Here is an 8,615-nt window from a genome sequence, read left to right on the forward strand (position 1 = left end):
AAAAAGAGATAATGTAATGTTAGATCATTTCTTATGATAGCTGGAGATATTAGCTATTCTTATCTGTTGATTCTTTTTGATAAATTTCAGAATTATTTTGTCAAGTTCTCCCAAATTATTTTTTATTGGGATTTTGCTCTGTGCATATTCATTCATTGGTGGGAGAATGACATTATTAAAATAGTAGTCTTCTAAAAATATGATATTGCTTTTCTTGTACTTTATACTTTTCAGAAAAATCTGGTTTTCTTCATATTGGTGATATATTTTCCATCAAAGTTCATTAACTTATTCACGTCTACTGCTATTGTAAATTAGGATTCCTTTTTAATTACTTATTTCAAACTGAGTGGTTTTGGTACCTGTGAATGGTATTTAATTTATACATGAATATTTTACATATACTGTATGTATTTTATTTATGTTTTTTCCTTATTTATGTTTATTACCTTATTTCCAAACATTTTACTAAGCTTTTTAGTCTCCCACAAAATGGAAATTTTGTTTATTGTCCATTTGCTTAATCAAAAGTTAGACCGACTTTTGGATTTTGGGGACTCAAGGGAAAGGGTTGGGGGTGGTGAGGAAAAGACTGCAAACTGAGTACAGTGCATAGTACTTGGGTGATGGGTGCACCAAAATCTCAGAAATCACCACTACAGAATTTATTCATGTAACCAAACACCACCTGTTCCCCAAAAACCTATGGAAATAAAAAATAAAAATAAAAAAGAGTTATACCTACTTTTTATGCTATGTTCATTAAAGTTTGAGACTCACTGGAGTTGTGAGCACTGGGGTTATCACATATAGACAAAGGGCTCTTGCCTGCAGGGTTAGAAGAACAGAGGAAAACATTCCAGAAGATCTGTAAATCAATTAAGAAATAGTAATTTACGAATCTCTTGATTTACAGATCAATTAAGAAATACATAATTAAGAAATATATAATTTCTGTATGTATATGTGCATAGAGATTCAAGGGTGTATAGAGAAGATGTGGTTACAGAAAGTCACCTTAAGAGTGTTTAATATGTATTGACATAAACTTTTGAAAAATTTTTAAATTTTTATATATTTTTAATTATTGTTTTAGAGATGGGGTCTCACTATGTTGCCCAGGCTGGTCTTGAACTCCAGGGCTCAATCAATCCTCCCACCTTGTCGTCCAAAGTGCTGGAATTACAGGCATGAGCCACTGCGCCTCACCCAAATTCTGAAACTTTTGAAGAGGTTATTGGTATGTTGGTGTTTGGGGAATAAATTAGATATTTAATATTAATTGAATGAATGAAGAATTCAGTGAATGAATATATGTAGCACTTTGCTATGCCCAGAGGGTACAGTGATAAGTGAAAACAGATCTGAGGGAGAAAGAGACATTAAGTAAAGACCAAGGTAAATGCATCATCTGGTCCTGGAGAAAAGAATTTGAGGAGCCCAGAAATTTTGGCAGCCACAGGCACCCTCCCCAATGTAGACTTAACCAACCAGAGGAAATCTAACCCTAAAGGACACTATTCCCTTTGGGGTTTCCCATCCAAATCCCTGGTTTGTGAAACAAAAGCCAGAAATATTCCTACTGGACACAGTTGTCAAACAGATGAAGACCTGGGTAGGAGAGCACCTACACCACTACACCTTCAGTTAGGTGCCTAAACCTTCTATTGCCTAACCAATTTCCTTCCTCACTTGGAAGTTGCTAAATATTCTCAACAACTTTTCAAGGAACCAGCAGAGGCTGAGACTTCAGTCAGGTATCCCTGAACAGCAGGTGATCCTAGCTATGTGTACTGCCCAAAAGCCAAGGATGTCCACTATGTTGCCCATAGCCACTTTCCAGGGTGCCCAAACCACACACTGGAACAGGAGGCAAACTCCATGATCCATTGCATTTGGGTGGAGCCTCAAGTGTTTAGGACTAAGAACTGCACAAAACTTGCCTGATAATAGTTTGGCAGGAAGACTGGTTTCCAGAAAAGTATTACACTATTTTGACTTATAAACACCTTGGTTTCCCAAAGCTGTGGTAGTTTTCTGAATACTTCGGTCTATAATCAGCCAGTCAGTCCCAATCAGGAAAACAAAAAACACTATACATAATTCAAACACAAAGGGATTTAATTCTGGGAAGTGGTTGCAAAGGCATTGGAAGCGCTAAAGGAGAAAGGGAGAGAAAGGAAGGAACACTGCCCAGAGATGACAGAGCTGCTACCAGTCTTAGGCTGGAGCCCTCTAGCTGCATTTGCTGCTGGAGGTTACGGTGTGGCCAGTGCCTATTCTCCACCTTCACAGAAGAGGCATTATGTAACCAGTGCAGAATTGGCCACTGAGACACCTCCACCACTGGTGCCAGATCAGAATGGCATCTTTCCTCCCACCGGTAACTCTCATTGGCCAAACTTGACTGGAAGCCAGTTGGTAAAGGATTCTGGGAAATGGAGTATATAGGCTTCCAGGCCCTGCAGTTATAAAACAGAGTGCAGAAAGGGAATGTGACATTGAGCCAAGAAATGTAACTGGCACAATAATATCAATTATGCTGGGTGTGGTGGCTCACACCTGTAATTCCAGCACTTTGGGAAGCCGAGGCAGGCAGATCACTTAAGGCCAGGAGTTTGAGACCAGCCTGGCCAACACGGTCTCTACTAAAAGTATAAAAATTAGCTGGGCGTGGTAGCGCACACCTGTAATTCCAGCTACTAGGGAGACTGAGGCAGAATTGCTCAAACCCAGGGAGCGGAGGTTGCAGTGAGCTGAGATCTCGCCACTGCCCAGCCTGGGCAACAGAGCAAGACTCCATCTCAAAAAAACATTATTAAAAGAATGTTAAATAATTTTTAATCAGTTACATTTGATAGGAAATTACTTCTGAATGACTGAACAAATATAAAACATTAATCACTTCCCAATCATTTCTTGGGAAATCTTACTGTTGAGGTTTATTAGGATGCAATAATACACCTACTATGTGCCCAAAAAAATTTTAAAAATTTTTAAAAAAGGATGGCAGTAACACAAGACCGAGATAGGTAGTTAAGGATGGATGAGGAAAGGAAAAATGAACAGTGCAGGACAGGTCCAACAGTAGATTTACAGGTAATTAACTTGATAAAAGGCAGCATGGATTTTGAAAAAGACTCCATTTTTTCCAATTAGCATTTTGTCTTCAAAATTGAGGATGGGGGTAGAGGAGCAACAATTGAAACCTTTCCTTTTGTCTAAGTGGCAAGAGCCAATGAGATTCTTAAGAAAAAAAATCTAGCTTACTAATTATATGTAAAGTCTCCTTTATAATGGAAGAAGAGCAAGTCACCAAAAATACAAAAGCTAGATTAAATTAGCATCCTTCAGTGTCTTTAGACAACTGAGTAAAACAGCATAATAGTTATGTGGCAAGATTAACTTCCTTTTCATATACCACTCAGGCAGATCCACAAGCATTTGTAAAAGGCTCACATTACCATCATTTGATACCTGATGTGGAATTTTTTTAAGCTTCTTTTTATTTCCTCCACTCTCACTGTGATTCATAAAGTGCTTTGTTAGAGTTCACTGAGGGTTTGTAGCCGGAATTAAATGATTCGAAAATGAGTTAATTCCTATTCTGTTAATTAGCATAAAAAGCATTCAATGAGCAATACTGAGCAGAAGGATTACACTAATGGTAAACATGCATAAATCATTTCAAAGATTGTTTTGAAAACTGTACAGTAGAGCATATTTAATTTTAAAAGATCTTATAAACTTAAAACACTAGTTTTTAAAATAAGCTTTTCTCCTTTCCAGGGCATATGTGTATGTGCACAGACATCTTACATCTATGAGTATATTTTGTGAGATACTATTCTGAAATGCTGTTCCAGAGACTTTTTCCAGAATTATGAAACAGTTTAGAATTATAAAAGTTATTTTTTTAAAGCTGTCACTTGCTGTCATCATAAAATGCCTAATATTACTAATGTGAATTAATACTGATATAGGTATTAAAATAAGCTCATCTATACATTTAAATTTTTCACTTGTGATAAAAGGAAGAATATTTCTGTTATATACTTTTCTTAAGTTTGTGCAGAATTCTCTCTCAGTTCTCCTGGGTCCGAGGTAGTCAACCCATTTCATAGTTAAACCTTCTAGGAAAATACCCGATATGCGAAAGCAATGGATTGTTATATTTGTGAAGCGTAAACTTTCCCCTCCCTCCTCTTGGAAGTGATAGGGTAAACATTCAAGACACATTCATAGAATGCTGCAATGGAGACTCCAAATGGGTCATTTCACAGGTGACCTGTCTTCAATTCCACTCTGGCAGGATGCACAGGTGTGGCTGTGCTGATTATTCAAATATGAAACTTTTCCATACCCATTGTGATAGGCAGAATCATGACCTCCAAAAATGCCCATTCCCTAATCCTCTGGAATCTGTGAAAATGTTCCTTTATATGGCAAAAGGGACTTTGCAAATGGGGTTAAGGTTAAGGATCTTGAAATGGAGAGAGTACGCTGGATTATCCAGGTGGGCCCAATCTAATTATATGATCCTTCAAAGTGGAGGACCTTTCCCAGCTGCAGTCAGAGATAGTGATGTGACTATGGGAGAAGTATCACAGGGAGATGCAATGTTGCTGGCTTTGAAGACAGAGGAAATGGACCATAAATCAAAGAATGCAGGCAACTTCTAGAAGCTGAACAAGGCAAGGAAACCTGTTCTTCCTTAGCGCACCGGAAAAGTAATACAGATATGTCAACACCTTCATTTTAGATCAGTGAGACCTGTGCCTGACTTCTGACTTAAAGAACTGTAAGATAATAAATTTATGTTATTTTAAACCAGTAAGTTTATGGTTATTTGTTACTGCAGCAATAGAAAACTAATACACCCATAAAGTCACTGTACCAACTCCCCCTCGTACCTCGGCCATCCTGACCCTTCCCTTAGGACCCTCAGTCTAGCACAAAAGGAGTAACCCCTGGCATAGCAGGATTCCAATATTGCAGCCAGCTTTAGTTCTGACTGGGCTATGACTAAGCATCACCAGTTGTGAAATATTTTGAGCGTCGCTTGATTACAGGGGGCAAAGTCAGCAACTTTCAAACTTTTTTTTTAAACCCTACTCCTCCTACAGTAAGATATACATTTTAATTTCAACCTTGGACATACACTTATTATAGAAATAAGAGTAATATTTCATGAAACAGTACTTACCCACGTGCACTGCACAATGATATTTTCAAATTCTACTCTTTTTTTTTTCTTACAGAGGCCATGCTAATCTTCGCTGTTATCATTCCAATTTTAGTATATGTGCCGCCAAAGGGAGCACTTTTTCTATTTTTTAATGTAAATTATAACCTGTTAAACTGATTTTATGATTTACCAGTAGGTTTCTATCCTCAAATGAAAAACACTGACCTAGATCGTGACAAGTCTATGGTCAAGATGTGGAGTATCTGATACAGAATATTTTCCATTTTATTTTTTACAGAAGCATAAACATTTGTTCAGAATGTAAATTATTTCTATATGTAACCATAATTCATTGTTGTTAAATAGCATTTATTAATATGCCAAATATGTATTTGCTTTCTCTCAGTGAATATCAAACCCATGACACTTTGGAAATCAAGCCTAATTATCACAGCAAGGAAATGGAATGCTCTAGAAACCATTTTTAAACAAATAGATATAGTCATTGGCTACATGTATTTTATGTTCAGTTTTCTATTACTCAATTTGTTTATTTCTGCTTTTGCTTTTAATATTTCCCTTTTTCTCACTTGCCTTTAAGAAATTACCCATTTTCTAGCCAAGCACGGTGGCTCACGCCTGTAATCCCAGCACTTTGGGAGGCCAAGGTGGGCGGATCATTTGAGGTCAGGAGTCCGAGACCAGCCTGGCCAACATGGTGAAATCCCATCTCTACTAAAAATACAAAATTTAACTGGGCGTGGTGGCACCCACCTGTAATCCCAGCTACTCGGGAGGTTGAGGCAGAAGAATCGCTTGAATCTGGGAGGTGGAGTTTGCAGTGAGCTGAGATCATGCCATTGCACTCCAGCCTGGGCAACAGAGTGAGACTCCGTCTCAAAAAAAATAATTATCCATTTTCTTTTGTGGATTTTTAAAGATTAATTTATTTCATTTCTCTTTGTTTCTTGTTACTATTTATAACTGCAGTATCATTTCAAGAACTTATACTTTGTTTCAGTATCCCCTTTGTTTAGTGGTCCTGGATATTTCCCTTACTTTCTTGGGAGTTTATGCATTTAAAATTATGTTTGCCATAATGAAACTAGCTTTTCTGGGTGTTGGTAACAAAAGGCTTTTAAGCTTATGCTCTGTAATAGTTAGCTTTCTGTAGGTTATGTTGCAGAACAACAATGACAAAAAAACAAAATCACAGTGACTTGACAACAACAAAGGTTGATTACTCATCCACTATACATGGTGGTTATAGCTCTGCTCTAGGATCTTTATTCCAGGAGCAACCTTGACCCAGGACACACAGACCTCACGTCTGAATCACCAGATGTCTTAAAACTTCTGCTTAGTTGTGGGGCATATATCACTTCTGCACACATTCCATAAGCAAAGCAAGTCATAAGGTTAATGTCGATGAAAATGGATAAACATAATCCTTTCATAGGGAAGACAGCAAATAATAGGGAAAAATAACATACTCTATCCCATGTTATCCCCCATAATGCTGCAACCAGAAAGGTTTATCCTTGCATCTCTGTCAAATCAAAACTCTGTTGTTGGATTATATTTGAGATTCACCATTATAGCATTTATGTGTTCATTTGTAAATGTATCTTTAATCATGGTATAATGCTGCTTGTCTTCCTAAATGCTTTTGCTATAAAATCAACTGTGCTTATCATGTTTTTATAGACCACACCAGGCTATGGCTATTGTAAGTTATAATAACATTAAGGGGACAGTATTTTTCTAGTTTCACCTATACCCACAGCAATGCAAAGCCTTGTCTTTCCCTCAATATTAACTACACGTGCTTCTGCAAGGAGTGCCCTGGTGCCCAGGATTCTTCTTGGTACATATCCAGACTGGGGCCCTAGTCCCTTAAGACCACAGCAGTGTTCCCTGTCACCTCCAGACCTCTACAGAACAGTGTTCCTTTGTACATCTCACTTTTAGAGACTCCAGGGATTTCACGCTTTCTAAAGTAATAGCTCTCTCTCCTTAGGGATTTGGCCCAAGGCCCTAGTTGCTAGGACACAGTTGGATAAGAAATATGATAAATATACATTGTACCATACTGAAAATTACCTCTGACAACCAAATTTTATATTTGAATATACCCATTACCTTCTCCCTCTTCCTCCCTCCTCTGCTTTTCATGCCCATAGATCCTCTAATAACCAATCCCACCCAGGAACTTCTGTGGAAACTGATAAAATTTAAACTCCAGGCATAATGAATTATAAGTAATTCCCCTTTCTTTATTAAAATTTTCTTATCTTAAAACATTTTATCACAATAATTACATACATGGGAAAAAAAACAATAATGTAATAGGGCTTGTAATGAAAAATAAAAAAGGTGTTCTACTGCCCCACCCTCTCCCACCCCTCTTTGAACTTCTCAGAGGAAACCACTTTTAACTGTTGCTGTCTCATGTCTTTCTTTTTCTCATTTTTCTTGTTTGTTTGTTTTGTTTTTTGTTTTTTAAACAGACGGAGTCTTGCTGTGTTGCCCAGGTTGGAGTGCCGTGGCCATTCACAGGCACCATCATAGCTCACTGCAGCCTTGAACTCCTGGACTGAAGCGATCCTCCTGCCTCAGGCTTCCAAGTAGTTGGGACTACAAGTATGTGCCATCAGACCCTCCTACCAAGGCTTTTTAATGGTTACTTCTCTAATTCTAAACAATGGGCCTTTACTACTATTTCTTGATTTAGTGGTAAACACTGTAGTAGATGAGATTAATTCCCATCTTTTCATGTTCTCCCTCTTCCTCCTGCTATCTGTGCTTATACTGTTACTTTGACATTACAAAGGTTGACATAACCACATTTAAGTTTTCTCTGTTTTGTTTTTAGGCTACTGCTAAAAATTGAAAACCACTAACAATCGTTGATACATTATAACTACGTAAATATTATTGACAGAAAAATTAGATACTAGGATTTTATTCTCCTCTCCACAGGGAGCGTACAGGTACTCTAAAAGGCTATTCAAGTTTAAGATTACAGAGTTTTAAATTTACAAGAAAAAAACAAACCACTCCATCAAAAAGTGGGCAAAGGATATGAACAGACACTTCTTAAAAGGAGACATTTATGCGGCCAACAAGCATACGAAAAAAACCTCATCATCACTGATCACTAGAGAAATGCAAATCAAAACCACAATGCGATACCATCTCACACCAGTCAGAATGGTGATTTTTAAAAATTTTTATTTATTTATTTTTTTGAGACACAGTCTCCCTTAGTCTCCCAGGCTGGAGTGCAATGGCGCAATCTCGGCGCACTGCAAACTCCACCTCCTGGGCTCAAGTCATTCTCCTGCCTCAGCCTCCCAAGTAGCTGGGATTACAGGTGCCTGCCACCACGCCTGGCTAATTTTTGTATTTTTAGTAGAGACGTGGT

The 8,615-nt window shown here is 37.8% G+C and overlaps 1 pseudogene; it reads left to right on the top strand.

The window, feature by feature from the left end:
- The first annotated feature begins 4,150 nt into the window (after nucleotides 1–4,150).
- LOC105522859 overlaps nucleotides 4,151–8,615 on the top strand; it is a 61,871-nt pseudogene continuing 57,406 nt past the window's right edge.

This window comes from Colobus angolensis, unplaced genomic scaffold, assembly GCF_000951035.1.
Source record: "Colobus angolensis palliatus isolate OR3802 unplaced genomic scaffold, Cang.pa_1.0 Scaffold442, whole genome shotgun sequence".
Taxonomy (NCBI): Eukaryota; Metazoa; Chordata; class Mammalia; order Primates; family Cercopithecidae; genus Colobus; species Colobus angolensis.